This window comes from Corythoichthys intestinalis, chromosome 19 (genome assembly GCF_030265065.1).
Source record: "Corythoichthys intestinalis isolate RoL2023-P3 chromosome 19, ASM3026506v1, whole genome shotgun sequence".
NCBI classification, from domain to species: domain Eukaryota; kingdom Metazoa; phylum Chordata; class Actinopteri; order Syngnathiformes; family Syngnathidae; genus Corythoichthys; species Corythoichthys intestinalis.
In genome coordinates, this window is record NC_080413.1 from 10,272,312 (window position 1) to 10,291,956 (window position 19,645).

At 39.8% G+C, this 19,645-nt stretch overlaps 1 protein-coding gene across 7 annotated transcripts in view; it reads right to left on the reverse strand.

Moving 5' to 3' along the window:
• Nucleotides 1-19,645, reverse strand: part of trib2 (tribbles pseudokinase 2) — a 101,979-nt gene that overhangs the window by 43,485 nt on the left and 38,849 nt on the right. The gene's annotated exons all lie outside the window — the stretch shown is intronic.

Sequence of the window (19,645 nt, forward strand, 5' to 3'; positions counted from 1 at the left end):
AAAACAGTGAAGTTTGGTGGTGGCAAAATCATGGTCTGGGGTTACCTCCAGTATGGGGGTGTGCAGGGTGGAAGGCAACATAAATAGTCTGAAATATCAACAAATCTTAGCTGCCTCTTACATTCCGAACCATAAAAAGGGACAAATTCTGCAGCAGGATGGTGCTCCATCGTATACTTCAATCTCTACCTCAAAGTTCCTTAAGGCAAAGAAGATCAAGATCCTCCAGGACTGGCCAGCCTAGTCACCAGACATAAACAGGATGAAAGAGGAAGCATGGAAGATGAAATCCAAGAACGTTGATGAACTCTGGAAGGCATGCAAGACTGCTTTCTTTGATGTTCCTGATGACTTCATCAATTAATTGTATGAATCCTTGTCGAACCGCATGGATGCGGTCCTTCAAGCCCATGGAAGTCATACAAAATATTAAATTTGGACCTCACAGCACCACTAATTAATTCGCCTATGTTATGTAACATAGTTTTGTATTTGAAGTACATTTTTTGTTCAATTTTCACACTACTTTCAGTAGGCGACAAAACTTTTGTCTTGCCAAAATTTGACCTTTATGTCTTCATTAAATGATAAATCTTTCCTGAAATCCCTGAAGTCTTTATAGATACTGTATGGACGTAAAACAGTCTCGATTCTTGGTTAAAAGCAAAAAAAAAATAAAAATAAATAAAAAACGTGCAGGAAGCATTTATTTTAGGTAAATATTGCGAACTATGATGCTAGTCAGTAAGGAAATTAGTGGCCAACAAATGTAAACAAAGAGCTTTTTCAGTTGAAAATTCTTGTGAATACATGTTTAAATCACTGAATTCTTTATAGATATGGACATAAAACAGTCTCGATTTTTTTGTTTAAAGCAAAAAAAAAAAACGTGCCGGTAGCATTTATTTTAATGTAAATATTGCGAACTATTAGGCTTGTCAGCCAGGAAATTAGCGGCTGCCATATGTAAAGAGCTTTTTCTGTTGAAAATTCTTGTGAATGAATGCTAAAATCCCTGAATTCTTTATAGATATGGACGTAAAACAGTCTCGATTCTTGGTTAAAAGCAAAAAAACGTGCAGTTAGCAATTATTTTACGTAAATATTGCGAATTATGAGGCTAGTCAGTAAGGAAATTAGCGGCCGCCAAATGTACACAAAGAGCTTTTCCGTAGAAAATTCTTGTGAATAAATGCTTAAATCCCTGAATTCTTTATAGATATGGACGCAAAACAGTCTCGATTCTTGGTTAAAAGCAGAAAAAAAGTGCAGAAAGCATTTATTTTTCGTAAATATTGCGAATTATGAGGCTAGTCAGTAAGGAAATTAGCGGCTACCACATGTAAACAATTTGGCATTTGCTAAACAATAAATTTTATTGTTTTTACAGTGTGTCATGCAAAACACAAGTAACGTATTCACTGCCAACCCAGCTTTATGCGTAGTATTCAGAGTATGTGTTGATGTCGTAGACGTCAAATCCATTTGGACTGGCAGATGGATTTGATGTCTATCACTGTCACTGGCAGCCAATGAGCTAAACTGAGAGTGACACAGGTGACACTTTTCATCGTGGAGAAGGATTAAAATAATTGAAAAAAGCTATATTCCTTCCAAACATGACTGCTGCTTCGGTGGCATTAAACCACAGTAACACAGTTTCCTGCTGGCGTGATACCTGGAAGAAGCAACCCACCGCCAAGAACCAGTTTGGACCGGCTGCCGTGTCCGCCCCGCTACCCCTCTACACCACCCATGTGACGGCTTAGCATGTGACAGACGCTTCATGTGATCCTCTCGTGATCACTAACCGTCGCTCACAGGTTCTTTTATGTGGTTTGATTTCTTAGAAGCAACAGTTTTTTAAAACATTCGGTTCAATCGTTATGGTTATCTTAATATACGTCATAATGTGAATCTCAAATTATTTACCAATTTCTATTAAAATTTATTCAGATAGTGTAGGTATAAAATATGTATCCATTTTTTTAATTGTTATATTCTACGTTTTTATAGGACTCGAATGTTTCAGACACGTTTGGCACTTTAATTTCGAGGAGCATGTTCAAATGACGGTGAAAATTCTATTTTATATCAATTTTTAAAAATAGAATAAAATAAGCAAATACACGTTTGAATTAGGGCTGTCAAACGATTCAAATTTTTAATCGAGTTAATCACAGCTTTGAAATTAATTAATCGCAACTCAAACCATCTCTAAAATATGCCATATTTTTCTGTAAATTATTGATGGAATGGAAAGATAAGACAAGACAGACATAAACATTCAACATACTGTACATACTGTAAGAATTGTATTTGTTATAACAATAAATCCACAAGATGGCATTAACATTATCAACATTCTTTCTGTTAAAGGGATCCACGGATAGAAAGACTTGTAGTTCTTAAAAGATAAGTTTGAGTACAAGTTATAGTAATTTTATATTAAAACCCATCCTAATGTTTTCGTCTTAATGACATTTGTAAAATTTTCAATCAAAAAATAAACGACTAGCTCGCCATTGTTGATGTCAATAATTACACCTCTTACTCATGGTGCTGAAAGCTATAAAATCAGTTGGACCCAAGCACCAGAAGAGGGCGCCAAACACCAAAAAACAAGTAACAAGCGGACATTACACTCTGCTGTCATTTTAATCCGAGCAGGGCATGTGCGTTAATTGCGTCCAATATTTTAACGTGATTAATTAACAAAATTAATTACCGCATGTCACATGGGCTCTTCTACTTCTTTCTTCCACAGTGTCTTTAACTATGTAAGGCAGTGATTGAAATACACCACAAGGTTTCAATGGCGGGTCTTAAATTAATTAAGAGTTTTATGTGTATTTTGCATAGCTATTTTGACTGGGAATGCCATTTCTCTTTGCATTGAGCGCTTTTCTTTTGTGAACATTATTTTTTTGGGGAGATAGGAATATTATTTTTGTTGTGCTTTAACTAAATGATACTGTAGCAACTTAATTGTTCCGCCCAAATGCATGATGGGAGGTTGGGCAACCATGACCGTCAGTGGTGGCTGCAAATGGTATACAGTATGTTCTGTGATATGTTCGATTAAGCGTGTTAAGAAAAAAATCGTCTCCTGTGAGAGATAGGAATATTATTTCTGTTGTGCTTTAATTAAATGATACTCTAGCGACGTAAGTGTTCCGCCCAAATGCATGATGGGAAGTTGGGCAACCATGACTGTCAGTGGTGGCTGCAAATGGTATACAATATGATCTGTGTCATGTTCAATTAAGCATCTTAAGAAAAAGATCGTTTCCTGTCATTCTTCACCGCATCATTTGCCACAATACTTATAATTGTTGCAAAGAGTTGGCAAAGCTTAAGCCAATAAAAGGCGCGGTCCAATGAATGCCTGTGTCCGCTCGCATTTCTCTGCCTTTTCGCTCCCAATGTGCTAAGACGGCTTCATTGTAAACTGTTTGAGGCAACGCATGAACGGGTCCTTCGTGCATGCGTTAATTGCGTCAAATATTTTAAAGTGATTAATTTAAAAAATTAATTATCGCCCGTTAACGCGATAAATTTGACAGGACTAGTTTGAATTTATCTTTAATTGTTCAATCTATTCATTTTTTTTTTCAAACCATTCTTATTCTATACAGTTATTTTAATCTTTATGATTGCAGTTTTTTTCATGATTTTAATCAAATTTCTTCTGCTTTGTTTTACTTGATTAACGCATTCAAATATTTGTATTTGTATGGACATGTATGATTTTTTAGTTTTTAGACACCTTTTAGTTTTCGTTTTAGTCTTTTGGACGATAATACTCATTCGTCATATTTAAGTCATCTCAAAATGTGTTTGTCGTCGTTTTCGTCTGTAAAATTTTAAAACAATTACTCCAAAAATAAATAAATAAATAAAGGTTCCCAACCATTTTGAATGAACATTGACAGATCAGCCCATGTTGTAGCATCTACGAGGACAACGCCAACTTGGTGATAATATCAACGACTCATCTCCTTCTTTCCCCCCAACGTTTTTATATTATTATTTTATATGCACGAGAGCTGCCAGATCTGCCAAAATGAACATGAAGTCTGATTATTATTTTTTTTTAACAATGTCATCAGATAGACAAAAACATAAAATTATGTGCAAATGCCTGCATCTTCAAATCATGAAAATAATAACAGCCTATATCTTACCAATCTTGTAATCTCGATGGGTCTTGTATCCATTCCATGTCAGGTAGTCTAGGCACATTGTTTGCATCCTGATTAGCGTCTGGCTAATACATGTTAGGTCATACATAAAATTCCAACCTCCTCTTCTTCCTCCAACTCTTCAAAAACTTGGATCTCCTCCCTTGCGCTCGATCTATCGCTTATATCGCTGTTTGAATCATTGTTTGAAGGGCTTTGTATGGCGGCCGTATGTATGGAGTTGCCATCACTGTTCCCGGTGTGACGTATCACTTCCGGGTTCGTCCCCTTTCAGGCTCGAACTTCGGAAACGCGATTATTTTGTCAAATATACAACATATAAAATATTAATTTCATGCTTTATTTGTTGGACAATGTTTATTTACTTTAATTGTGACCCTATTTGGCATGTTATGAAATTACTTCACATTTCTGCCATTAGCATTCGCCTAATGCTAACGCGATCACGTCACGAGTGACACCACCAGACACTGCTACGATGCAGGCTAACGACACATAAAATGTCACACATTGTGAACATGACGGAAATGACTGCCTATTTTCGTCTCGTTACAGTCTCGTCAAACAAATGTTTTCTCCATACAAGGCGTGCACAATGACAGTACACACGCATGCTGGATAGTTTACATACTACTACTAGGCTACTAAAAAGACAGCATTCTACTTTACCTACAGTGTGTGTTAGTGTTTTTATATTGGAAATAAAAGTGCTTGTGTATTACAATGCAAATAGAAGACTATTACGAAGACGACTACTAAGGTGAACTACTAAGGTGAACTACAACTAATAGAAGAATTCAAACATGACTGTCAATCTCCCTCGGACTCGGGCTCCATGCAAGATCTACCTCGTAGGGTCTCAATGATCCTAAGAATGGTGAGGAATCATCCAAGAACTACACAGGAGGAGCTGGTCAATGACCTGAAAGGGGCTGGGACCACCACGTCCAAGGTTACTGTTGGTAATACACCAAGACTCCATGGTTTGAAATCATGCATGGATGCCCTGCACATGTCCTGGCCCGTTTTAAGTTTGCCAATGACCATTTGGATGATCCAGAGGAGTCATGGGAGAAAGTCATGTGGACATATGCGATCAAAATAGACCTTTTTGGCTATAATTCCTCTCATAGTGTTTAGAGGAAGAAGAATGATGAGTAAAGATGTCCCGATCAATCGGGATGCCGATCGATCGGGTCCGATCACGTCCTTTTCAAAGTATCGGAATCGGCAAAAAAATATCGGACATGCCTTTTTTTAATATATATATACTTTTTAATTAAATCGTTTTCTAATTGTATTTAACGTTACAGACAAAATGTCTTACATTCATCCAGAGTCTTTAGTTTTGGCTTAAAGTAGGGCTATCAAATTTATTGCGTAAACGGCGGTAATTAATTTTAAAAAAATTAATCACGTTAAAATATTTAATGCAATTAACGCATGCGCTGCACGACCCACTCACGCATTGTTGCGTTCAATCTATAATGGCGCCGTTTTACCTATAAATAGAGCTAACAGGCAGCGTGAAATGAGTAGAGAGAATTTTGGCAGTCTTTGGAGCCTCTTTTTAATTGGCCAAAGCCTTTAAGTCCCTCTCTCAACAATTGGAAATATTGTGGGAAGCAATGTGGGGAAGAACGGTAGTGGTTGATCTTTTCCTTAACACCCTATGTTACTTCCCAACGTAGAGAAAATATATCAATTGGTGCCACTACGCACAGTCATGGTTGCACTTCCCATCATGCATTTGGGCAGAACAGTTAAATGGCTACAGTATCATTTACTGAAAGCTCAACAAATACACTAGATGGCAATATTTAGTCACAATATACAAAGTCACATTTATCCTTTAAGAATTACAAGTCTTTCTATCCGTGGATCCCTCTCACAGAAAGAATGTTAATAATGTAAATGCCATCTTGAGGATTTATCGTCATAATAAACAAATACAGTACTTATGTACTGTATGTTGAATGGATATATTCATCGGCAGATACTCAAACTAAAACGATCGGAAGCAAAAAAAACATGATCGGAACAACCCTAATGATGAGTACCATCAAAAGAACACCATCCCCACTGTGAAGCATGGGGGTGGTAGCATCATGCTTTGGGGTGCTTTTCTGCACATGGCACTGGACGAATTCACTGAATTTAGAAGAGGATGTATTGAGGGTACTCTCACAGTGGACAAGCACCTAGCATGACAATTTCAAACCCGCCCATCATTTCCAAGTGGGAGAACTTGCAAAATCGCAGGGTGTTCAAATACTTTGTCACTGTATTTCATTTTTTATTAAATTATTCAGGATAACAACAGTGTTTTACTGCATCGTTGTGATGCACTATTATGGTTCTAATTGTAAGCCTTGGCTCAGATCCCGTTTTCTTGTTTGTTGTTGTCCAATAGAAATAGTACTTTTCTGCCTTGAGGGAGGTCTGCGCTCCTTATTGTAAAGTTTAAAAATACAAGCGCAAACTTTACAGTTGTTAGGAAAATGGCAGCTTTGCGCTCTTTTAAAGAGTGGAAAAAACGGCTGATGGTGCTAAAGGAAGGAATTCAGAAAGCCAGTTAATTGCAATTAGTCGCCGTTTTGTCACATGGCGGGCAGGTCACGCGATACCTCCTTACTGGAAGACAGGAAGCGGTGTGTGTTGGCGTCTCGCATACATCACATGCCTCTTCGTTTATAAATCATGCATTGATGGAGGCCAGCAGAGTTGTAGTATTTACACTCTGTACTTAATGTAAGTATAAGTGCAGCTACTTGTGCATGAAAGGACTGGTAAAACTTGAAGATGTAAAAGTGTATTTAGACAAAGAAGAAACTTTGTAGTATAGTTCAAATTTATCAGTCAAGCTACCTGAAAAATCTCATCATGAGTACATTGACAAAGTATTTGCGCTTGATTGCTTGAACAATAACACCCTCTTCACTACTTCACCATTAGCATCATTGGACACACCCACCACCCCAAAAAAAAGTTCTGATGCAAAGTTCGGCAGCGTTTGCCTCAGGCTCAGTGTCCCGCTGCCTCTCCCTGTTGCGTCTTTTGTTGTGGCTCTGATCGGAACATGACGCAACGCAGGGCGGCGAGCGAGAAACAGCCGGCGGGTGGCGGGGTAGCGGGAGGAGGGAGCTCACCTTGGAGGACGAATGACGGAACTGACATCAAGGACATCGCGTGATGCCGAGGGGTTTGTGCGCGCAACCCTCGGCAACATTGTGCAGCTCCGCCAAAATACACCCCGAAATTTCAGTGAGAACTTGGCAAGAGGAAAAAGCAGTTTGGTTTTTAGAACCGGACTGACCAACACTATATTAACGTTTTCAACGCAAGGCCTAGAGATTAGAGGGCCAATCTGGAGCATTTTGGCTAAAGATGCCAGTCGATCGGGTCCGATCACGTCATTTTCAAAGTATCGGAATCGGCAAAAAAATATCGGACATGCCTTTTTTTAATATATTTATATTTTTTAATTAAATCGTTTTCTATTTGTATTTAACGTTACAGACAAAATGTCTTACATTCATCCAGAGTAGGGCTGCAACTATCGAATATTTTAGTAATCGAGTAATCGACTGAAAATTCTATCGATTAATCGAGTAATCGGATGAAACAAATATATTTTTGGGTGAAGAGCAATTATAAATATACATGAGAAAACAAGACATTTCATCTAATCGAACCATTTTCAGTCAATCAATGTCTTTATTTTCGATGCATATTGTTGAAAACAGCCAACAATTGCATCTCAGCTGTGACTAAAATTTAAAAAAAGACTAATTCACTGCTTTCACTCAAAAAACGTTTAGGTCTTATTTAAAAAAAAAAAAAATATATATATATATATATATATATATATATATATATACCTAAAAATGCCGTTACGCTTGATTACACACATCACTTAAAAGTTAGGATTTTTTTCCCACGTGTTTCCATTTAATTTCTATTTATGACAAGCCATTTTTAAGTTCTAGTTAAGTTTTAAGTTAGTCCAAACTGTTTTGCAGTCAAAATAAATGTATGATACAGGCTGTATTGGAGCACATTAGGGACCAGTGCTACTTGGTGTTTTATACAGCAATGACTACTGAGCTAAAATTGATAGTTAGCATTATTGAGTTTTTATTTTACACCCTCATCACAACACATCGCTATGTTATGTTAAAGCCTGTATGTAAGACACGTTAGCCAAGCATCGACAGTGGTCATAATTAATAGAAACCTAGCCCTCCGCAGGGCTAACGTTGCGTTAATCTTATTTATTAGCGCTATGCGCTCTTTATTAGCGTAACTAGCATCGTGCAGGCTAGTATTTAGCAACGTCGGGCGTCCTTTGTAGCGGCTGTCGGCTGCAGTAAGTTTTTCTTCTCTTCTTCTTCTTCCTCTACGTACGTGACATCAGCGCGTCCCGCATTAAGTAGTCCGAGCAAAACGTGATGCTTAGAGCTGTCAAAATAAACGATTACTCGAGGTGAATAAAACTACTCGGATCAGTTTTTAAACTCGAGTTACTCGAGTTGCTCGAGTATTCGTTTCAGCTCTAATCCAGAGTCTTTAGTTTTGGCTTAAATTAGGGCTATCAAATTTATCGTGTTAACGGCAGTAATTAATTTTTTAAAATTAATCACGTAAAATTATTTGACGCAATTAACGCATGCGCTGCACGACCCACTCACGCATTGTCGCGTTCAGTATATAATGGCGCTGTTTTACTTACATATAGAGCTAAAAGATAACGTAAAATGAGTAGAATGAATTTAGGCAGTCTTTGGCGCCTTTTTATAATTGGCTAAAGCTTAAAATCCCTCTCTCAACAATTAGAAATATCGTGGGAAGCAATGTGGGGAAGAAAGGTAGTAGTTGATCTTTTTCTTAACACCCTATGTTATTTCCCAACGCAGAGAAGATATATCAATTGGTGCCACTACGCACAGTCGTGGTTGCACTTCCCATCATGCATTTGGGCAGAACAGTTAAATGGCTACAGTATCATTTACTGAAAGCTCAACAAATACACTAGATGGCAATATTTAGTCACAATATACAAAGTCACATTTATCCTTTAAGAATTACAAGTCTTTCTATCCGTGGATCCCTCTCACAGAAAGAATGTTAATAATGTAAACGCAATCTTTAGGATTTATTGTCATAATAAACAAACACAGTATTTATGTACCTGTATGTTGAATGTATATATTCGCCAGAGTTTTATTCTTTTTTTTCTTAATGCATTGCCAAAATGTATATGATCGGGAAAAATTATCGGGAATGATTGGAATTGAATCGGGAGCAAAAAAAAAGCAATCGGATCGGGAAATATCGGGATCGGCAGATACTCAAACTAAAACGATCGGATCGGGAGAAAAAAAAACATGCGCGGAACAACCCTAATTTTGACCATCACAGACTACTAAATGATCGATTACACTATCTTATTTTGTTTTATTATAGAAAAACAAATTTGTTTCTACCTTTTCCATTCTTTAGTAAGGAGACATAGACCTTGTTGCTTTCACCAAAATCACCTATTTTGCATTAAAAAAAAAATTGTCACAATCTGTTGGTCAGATCGTTTATTGTTACAGCGCCAATGTTCTGTCAGATTTTGCACCCCATCAGAAATTTGCGGTTCTACGCATGCGCGTAACGTTACAAATAGGCGTGTGCCAATTACCAGTTTTAAGGTTTACCGTGGTATGAAAACATCACCGTTTCAAAACCACTAAAATTTTATGTCATACTGTAGTACGGTATTAGCTAAAAATGCAGCGAGAAATGGCTTAGAGCGGCTTCGCTTACTCGTCCCCCTCCGGATTTTGCTCTGTCAGTGACACTGCTGTTGCTGTCGAAACTACACCTGAGCTTTTTCAAAACCCCCTCAAAAAAGTCTAGTCTAGTAGGAGTATTGGGAGTATTTCAGCTACCGAAAAGAAACAGATGGCCGCAGCTTAGAGGAGGTAGGACGGCAGGATCTCCAACAGGATTTCACATTTACGTGACCATCATCCGTCACTTTACGCGAAATTTAAGGTACGTAAACGCTGTCATGAACGTTTTCCACCAACTACGAGAATTCACTCCAGCGTGTCTAGTGTGTCTAGCGATGGTAAAAATAATTCTATAACCTAAGCTCGTTAACAAGGCCATTAAAGAGCATACGACAGGAGGAAAAAAAAGTCTTAAATAGCATTATTATGTGAATTTGAATCATATTTTGAGACAATTCAACTATTTACAACAATTTAGCAAAGCGCAGATGACGAGAAATTAGTCTTTTAATCTGCCGGTTACCCACCCCTTCCATTATAGGGCTCTAGCGTCCCCAACAGGTGGATGACGTCAGCGGGAGACTGGGCTCATCGGTTTTACTATTCAGCACATTGAGGGGGAATTATTCTGAACGAGGATAACGCGACAAAGAGAGCCGCAAAATGTCATTGTTTCAGTCTCTCTACTCCAATATTTTTACAGGATATTCTTTTTATCGAAGTATTTTTCCCCAATAGCTAAATAAATGGCTTGAGAAGGACCAGTCAGCCCGTCGAGGGGGAACTATTCACAACGAGGAAAACGCGACGAAGAGATCTGCAAAATGTCATGGTTTCTGTCTCTTCAATATTTATAAAGGATATTCTTTTTATCCAAGTTTTTTCCCCAACTGCTAAATAAATGGCATGGTCATGACAAATTAACAGTTTTGTGCTAAATGGAATATGAAATAATAAAAATGCACTTATTCAGGACAACATGGCAAAATTACTCCATAATGGTCAAAACTGTCGACTTCACCTTTACTGTCGCACCTCCCGAACGATATTTTATGACACCTAAATCGGACATATGGCATTTCCCTTCCCCCGCTTCGGAGAATGTAAACAAACCAAGAGGCGTGACAGCTAGCCGACATGCTAACCCGAACCGAGTGATGTTTCAAAGTCTTCGAAGCGGAAAATCACACATAACTAGCCCGGGTTATTTGACATGACGACTGGGTTGTCGATTGTCTTCGCGGATCAGCAAACCGCCCGGCGGAGAGCAATTTACAGCTCGTTCCCCGGAGGAGGGCGGCTGCAGTTGTTGTGCAGCTAACGTGCAGCTAATGTGCATGAGGAGAGCTTTTTACATGCCTATCAATGATCAAACGTAAGTAGTCCTTTATTTAAAGAAAGTTTGTAGTGTTTACTTTGTAATCGCTGTATTCGTATTTGACATAATACAAAACAAGATGTTTACTCACTTCCTCGTAAGTCCAATGGTCCCACAGTAGTAGGGCTTGTTTTGGCCAATATCCACGGTGAATGGGAACCTTTTGAAACTCCAAAAACATATTAATCCGCAAAATCAGCTGAATCCTTAGTCCTCATACACAACAGTACAGCTGTATAGTGAAGAGGACGCCTTCATCCGTACACGTCACAGCGCTCTCCTCCTCAATGCATGACCGAAGCCGGAAGTCACTCATTTTCATGGCGCGGGATTAAAAAAACTAAATAAATATAGCGATCGCTTCCACACACAACGAAGCGGTCCATATCATTCAGGAGCATAAAATACAGCGTGTATTATGGAATAAGCATGCTTTTTCGTTTCACATGCACTTTAACGTGGCTTGTTAGCATGCCAAGATGGCTAACTAGTTTCCTCACTACCGGTTGTCGGAGCGTTCCAGACGACGCACCTGCAGCCAATTCAAACTCACCAAGACTGTATTTAAGCCCAGGTGATCCAAGACAAGCGTGCCGAGATATTATCTTGCTGGTCGCCATTCGACACCTTGTACTCTCGAGTCTCGTGCATTTGCTAGCTTGTTCGTCGGCCACTCTTGTTTTGAAATCCTCTACCTTGTGCAGGTATTTGAGTGTGTTTATTTTGTTGTTTTACCATCTCTCTGCCTACCGTTTAGGTTAGTATTATTGATCCCCAGTTTGTTATTCCCCCTTATTGAGTGAACACGCCTATTTTTGTTTGTATTTTTCAAACCCTTGATTGCATCCCTCGGTTGTTGTCTGCTTTAAGGTCCAACCCTGTTTCTGCAGTTGCAGACCGTAACAAAAACGAGATTTTCTCTTTTGAAAAGATATGTTTTTGCCGAACAGTGACTTCAAAAGGAATATATTTTGTCTCAGTGACAGCTAAAACATGTGAACAATGAGTTCCCAAAAGCAGAGCTACCCACAGTTTTTTTTCTAACCATCCCTATAAAAATTTATAGTTGGTCAGAAAAGTCGTCAACGCCACTCAACGTTTGGATTCCAATTGATGACTTTTAACTTCATTGTACTAAAAGCATTAACTCATTTACTAGTTGCAAGACAATTGCACGAGTCACTATGATCTGAGTCACAAGTAAGTCCCGAGTCTTATCTGTTATGGACAAGTCGAGTCGAGTCACGAGGTTATGTCGAGTCCAGTCGAGTCACGAGGTTATGGCGAGTCGAGTCACAAGGTTATGTCGAGTCGAGTCACAAGTTTATGTTAAGTCGAGTCAGTTATGTCGATTCCAGTCGAGTCACGAGGTTATGGCGAGTCGAGTCATGAGGTTAAGTCGAGTCGAGTCAAGAGATTATGTCGGGTCGAGTCGAGTCACGAGTTTATGTCAGGTCCAGTCACAAGGCTATGTTGAGTCGAGTCACGAGGTTGAGTCACGAGGTTAAGTCGAGTCGAGTCGTGAGTTTATGTTGGGTCAAGTTGAGTCACGAGGCTATGTTGAGTCAAGTCACGAGGTAAAGTCGAATCGAGTCACAAGGTTAAGTCGAGTCAGGTCACGAGTTTATTGAGTCGAGTCACGAGTTTATGTCGAGTTGAGTCACGAGGTTATGCCAAGTCCAGTTGAGTCCCAAGGTTTTGGCGAGTCGAGTTACAAGGTTAAGTCGAGTCCAGTCACGAGTTTGTCGGGTCGAGTCGAGTCACGAATTTTTGTCGAGTCGAGTCACAACTTTATGTCGAGTCACGAGGTAATGTCGAGTCCAGTCGAGTCACGAGGTTATGGCGAGTCGAGTCACAAGGTTAAGTCGAGTTGAGTCATGAGGTTAAGTCGAGTCATGAGTTTATGTTGAGTCGAGTCGAGACACGAGGTTAAGTCGAGTCGAGTCACGAGTTTATGTCAGGTCGAGTCACGAGTATGTCGGGTCGAGTCGAGTCACGAGGTTATGGCGAGTCGAGTCACGAGGTTAAGTCGAATCGAGTCACAAGGTTAAGTCGAATCGAGTCACGAGTTTATTGAGTCGAGTCACGAGTTTATGTCGAGTCAAGTCACGAGGTTGTGTCAAGTCCAGTTGAGTCCCGGGGTTATGGCGAGTCGAGTCAGGAGGTTAAGTAGAGTCCAGTCACGAGTTTATGTCGGGTCGAGTTGAGTCACGAATTTTTGTCGAGTCGAGTCACAAGTTTATGTCGAGTCAGGAGGTTATGTCGAGTCCAGTCGAGTCACGAGGTTATGGCGAGTCGAGTCACGAGGTTAAGTCGAGTTGAGTCATGAGGTTAAGTCAAGTTGAGTCATGAGTTTATGTTGGGTCGAGTCGAGTCACGAGGCTATGTTGAGTCGAGTCACGAGGTTAAGTCGAGTCGAGTCACGAGTTTATGTCGGGTCGAGTCGAGTCACGAGTATGTCGGGTCGAGTCGAGTCACGAGGTTATGTCAAGTCGAGTCACGAGTTTATGTCGAGTCATGAGTTCATGTCGAGTCCAGTCGAGTCACGAGGTTAAGTCGAGTTGAGTCATGAGGTTAAGTCAAGTTGAGTCATGAGTTTATGTTGAGTCGAGTCGAGTCACGAGGCTATGTTGAGTCGAGTCACGAGGTTAAGTCGAGTCGAGTCACGAGTTTATGTCGGGTCGAGTCGAGTCACGAGTATGTCGGGTCGAGTCACGAGGTTATGTCGAGTCGAGTCACGAGTTTATGTCGAGTCATGAGTTCATGTCGAGTCGAGTCGAGTCACGAGGTTATGGCAAGTCGAGTCACAAGGTTAAGTCGAGTTGAGTCATGAGGTTAAGTCGAGTCGAGTCACGAGTTTACGTTGGGTCGAGTTGAGTCACGAGGCTATGTTGAGTCGAGTCACGAGTTTATGTCAGGTCGGGTCGAGTCACGAGGTTATGTCGAGTCCAATCGAGTCACTAGGTTATGTCGAGTCAAGTCACAAGGTTATTTCGAGTCAAGTCTCACGTCATGTCGAGTCGAGCTGAGTCACAAGTTTGTAAAGACGAGTCTTGTCAAGCCCACCCACAAAGCACTCATGTTTATCTTTGAGGGAAACTATACTGTAAATCTAACACAATGTAACAAAAAAAAAAATGCAATATTGTCTGCAGGGAATTTGATTTTTTTTTGATTGCCATGATGTTCCATGAGGGTGTGGCGAGAACAGCCAAGGCAACCAAGCGGATCACTGGCAATAAGGAACCAATCTACGATCCAAGTTTTTTGAGTCAGCTTGTCGAGTCACGAGTCATTATCTCACAATTCAAGTCGAGTCTCGAGTTATTGCCTCACAAGTTGAGTCGAGTCTCTGGTTGAGTCTCACAAGTTGAGTCGAAATCTCGAGTCTCGGACCCACACAGCTCAAGCGAGTCAAGTCCTAGCCTGCATTTTCTTTCTTCAAGTCCATGTCGAGTTGAGTCCCTGTGACTCGAGTCTAATTGACTGGTAGTTGCTGTTTTCAAAGTAGAATGACAATTTCTCCATGCATGTCAACAAATTCACATTAAAAACAAAACTGAAATGGTGCTGAGAAGAAATGTCCTTCATTATCCATTAACAAAAATGTAGAATTTGCTTATTATTGTACATTTTGTTGTCATTTGATAAACTTTTTTGAGGAATAATAATCCAGTAGGACAGTTTGAAAACTGTACTTTGAGGGTCAACTTTGAAGTTTGCTAATGAAACGTGTGCGAATCCACAAAAGAGTGTTGGTCGTTGGCGGCATTATTAATTTGTTGTGCGAATGGGAAACTTATTCATGAAAGCTTTTGATCTGCTTCGTATATTGGCTGCTAATTAGCAACGCACGCCAGCAAATGCCGCCTTTCTGTATTGGGAGAGAGGGCTGAGAAAAGAATAGAAAAGCCTAATACGCATTTAGTCGGCCTAATGAGATTGTACGCGTCATCGCGGCCCAAAAACAAGCTTAAACTCTGTGTGGTGCATCCGAAACCGCCAATTAATCACGTTTGAATTAGGACGCTTCTGTGAATTCAAGCGTCGCATTCCCTTTCGGTATTTAACGCACCAAAATAAAGCTTTGATTCCTTTTGGCCATTGAGGTGATTTGCTGCACTGCGGTAAAAAGACGACCAATAGCCAGCAAGAAAAAGCCTTAAAAAGTTTGTGGAGAGGTGAGACATCAGGGTCCAACCCCATTAAATCCCCCCCTCACACACACAAATGCACACACATTGGTGCGCCTGTGTTTTACATAGGGCCACATTATTGTCACCTCGCTGAATTGCATTAAAAAAAAGGCCTGCAGAGACAAAATCCTCCCAAGAAATATATAAGCTCTTCCCTTCCGCCCCAACATCGCGACACTAAAGACTTTCAATTTGATTCCCAGCTAATGAAGCCTTGGGGTGGTGGGTGGAGCATTTTTCTAAAGCTAATTAATTATAAGCCTGGTGCCTTGATGTGCCACACAAATGTGAAAAAAAAATTGGATGAGGGTTGAGGATCAGTGTTTTTGTGATTGTCAACCAAAACCATGATGTTGACGTTGTTCATGATTGCAGAAGCTTGAAATGCTTATGGGTAGTTTGGTCACGAGTACAGAAATCTTGGACGCTTCAGATGCTTTCCCTTGTTCCACTGAGGATGACCAAGTTCATCGCAGGCTAAGACAGAGTCCCGAAAGCATATTCTAGCCCAGTTTCATTTAATTCTATCCAAGATGACTAAAATTTTCAGCGGTTTGCTAAGGGTAGGGACAGAAACCCTGCCAAAAGCAACTTGCCCTGAATGGTTTCTACCAAAAACGTGGAACTAGAGATGCCGATCGATCGGGTCCGATCACGTCATTTTCAAAGTTTCGGAATCAGCAAAAAAATATCGGACATGCCTTTTTTAAATATATATATATCGTTTTCTAATTGTATTTAACGTTACAGACATAAAATGTTATACTCATCCAGAGTCTTTAGTTTAGGCTTAAGGTAGGGTTATCAAATTTATCCCGATAACGGCGGTAATTAATTTTTTAAAAAATGTATCACGTTAAAATATTTAATGCAATTAATGCATGCGCTGCACGACCCACTCACGCATTGTCGCGCTCAATCTGTAATGGCGCCGTTTTACCTATATAGACGGCTAAAAGGCAGCGTATAATGAGTAGAGTGAATTTTGGCAGCCTTAGGAGCCTTTTTTTAATTGGCTAAAGCCTTACAATCCCTCTCCCTATGATTAGAAATATCGTGGGAAGCAATGTGGGGAAGCAAGGTAGCAATTGATCTTTTTCTTAGCACCCTAAGTTATTTCTCAACGCAGAGAAGATATATCAATTGGTAGCACTACGCACAGTCATGGTTGCTAAAGGCGTGTTACATCCACCCATCATGCATTTGGGCATGGCTACAGTATCATTTACTGAAAGCTCAACAAATACACTACAGTAGATGGCAATATTTAGTCACAATATACAAAGTCACAAGTCTTTCTATCCGTGGATCCCTCTCACAGAAAGAATGTTAATAATGTAAATGCCATCTTGAGGATTTATTGTCATAATAAACAAATACAGTACTTATGTACTGTATGTTGAATGTATATATTCGTCCGAGTTTTATTCATTTTTTTCTTAATGCATTGCCAAAATGTATATGATCGGGAAAAATTATCGGGAATGATTGGAATTGAATCGGGAGCAAAAAAAAAAAAAAAGCAATCGGATCGGGAAATATCGGGATCGGCAGATACTCAAACTAAAACGATCGGGAGCAAAAAACATGATCGGAACAACCCTACCTGGAACCATTACTAAGGGTCATAACATAGACTGACGCTTACATCTCTTAATAGAAGTCCCAGGGTTTTTTTTTTCTATAAAGAAATGCCAGAAAGGCGTCAAATGACCCCGATACCAAACTGACCTCTTTGCTTTGTCAAACAATAGACCACTCAAACAAGCAATCAAGCAGCCTAGGTAGGAAGGGGGGGGGGGGTTCACTCTGGATAGCTGCAATTAGCATCTTGAATATTTGCAAATCCAAACTTCTTAAAAATGATGAGAGGGCCATGTGACACGAAACTAAGACCAGCATCCAGAACTGTAGCTAAACCAGACTGTCTACATTTTAGAAAATTGAGTATTAGAACATCTGTGACAAATCCCATCAAGCACCTTTACTTTGTCTTGACATGTCCAATATTCTTTTGTCAAGGTTCACAGTTTATTATGTTGAAGCACACAATGACCAAATAACTTTCCACAGCAGCTCAAACAGCTGTTACAGTCACAGCAAACACAAGCTTCAGTATACAGTACATACAGTAAAAAGGTTGTCCGCCCGATTGCCTGCCTGAGCGGTCCACTGTCCGACAAAGCCAAGGCAGCCCTGCCCTGCAAACACTCAAGATTCTAATTGAAGCAATCCATCCCCCGAGTGTGAATGGAAATGACTAGTGAGGTCCTCAATGCTCACAAAAGATATGCTAATTAGAGTCAGATAACCCTTCCCTAGTAACAAAAAGTGATTTGTATCAACTGATCCACCCTTGGTAGTTCTAGTGTTAACAAAGTGTGATAAAACAACACTAATTCTATTTCTCCATTCATATACAGGTAGTCCCTGGGTTACGAACAAGTTTCATTCCTACGCTGTTGACGTAACCCGAATTTCCACGCAAGTTGGAATTAACCCTTTGAGTACCCCTTAATACTCCCCAAATCTCAAAATAACCATCCAAAAACATGATATGTCATTGTACTGTCCACGCCAAGACGTTGGAGCTAAGTCCTAGCTAGACAGCTAACTAAGCTCCGAAAACAAGATGATAGACGTCTGTGTGGTTTGCTGACTTTATTCAGCTGTTCATGACATCAACACTTGCAGAATGAAACTAAATTAAAAATGAAATTAAATCAGTTTCATCTTCAATTACAGCAATTCAAATTTGCGTTTACAACTACAATGGTATGAAAAACTATCTGAACCTTTTGGAATTTCTCACATTTCTGCATAAAATCACCATCAAATGTGATGATATTTTGTCAAAATCACACAGATGGAAAAAACAGTGTCCGCTTTAAATAAAACTGTCAGGAACGCGTGCTCAGAATGCAGGCAAGGGAAAATGAAGGAAAAGGGAAGCGAAGCCGATGGTGCAAAAAATGATTTAATTAAAGCCAACAAAAAGCAAAGTACCAAACAAAGGCTGTGGTAATCCAAAGAAAGCACTGAGGCAAACAAAACTGTTACTAACAAAAGACTGCTTTTAACAAAAGACTGCTTTTCAAAATAAATAAATAAATAAATAAAAAACTTACTTGGAACACAAGGGCTTGGATAGACGCGAATAATGCTGACCAGAACGTGGACATGTACATTGACATTTGCCACGTTTACATGGAGCCAAATATTCCAATTACAATCGGTTTAGATGTTCAAACCGAATAAATGTGTTCCATATAAACACCTCATTCGGAATGAACAGGCCCAAACCGAATGGAATTTCATTCCGATTCACAGGGGTGGAATATTCCTTTTCCCAAACCGATTAGAAGTAAAATTATATCATGTAAACAGGGAAGCGGAATGGTGTCTGGTTGCGTTCTTTCTGCACATGCTCCGTACTGACGTGGTGACGTCACTTGGTGACGTAAGTAACGTCACTTGCAACATGTCTTCCAAGCACACGCACAGCGCACCTAATTGGAGTCCGGCGGAAAGTTTATATCCATGAATCCCTCCACCAGCCCACACAACTTTTTAAATGAACGGCGTGTCATTCTGAAGTTTTGTTTCCACTCGAAAAGTTAAAACAGCAGCTGATCTGACGATCGATCTCCATGTTTTGCAACGTGACGCTTTGTTTTGATTAATCTGCGCATGTCAGACGGCAGTTGTCAAACGTCCTTTCGGAATAAAGGCAGACACATGTAAACGCTGGATCGGAATAGATGAAGTGACATGTAAACAGCTGATCTGAAATTTCCATTCGGAATGATTTGAATCGGTATGAATAAAAGTCAGCATGTAAACGTGGCTAATGACGCAACAAGGAGTGAACAGAAACTTGGAGTTTATATACACACAGAGACAAGAGGTAACGAAACAACGAGGAACAGATGGGTGACACAGGAGGATGCAGATTGGAGGATACACAAGGAGCAGGTACAACAGGTGAAATCAATGGGCAATGACAGAGACACACTAGGAGGGAACCAACACAAAACCTAACAAAACCCACCCAAACATTAAGGGATTTCATATTTTAATGAG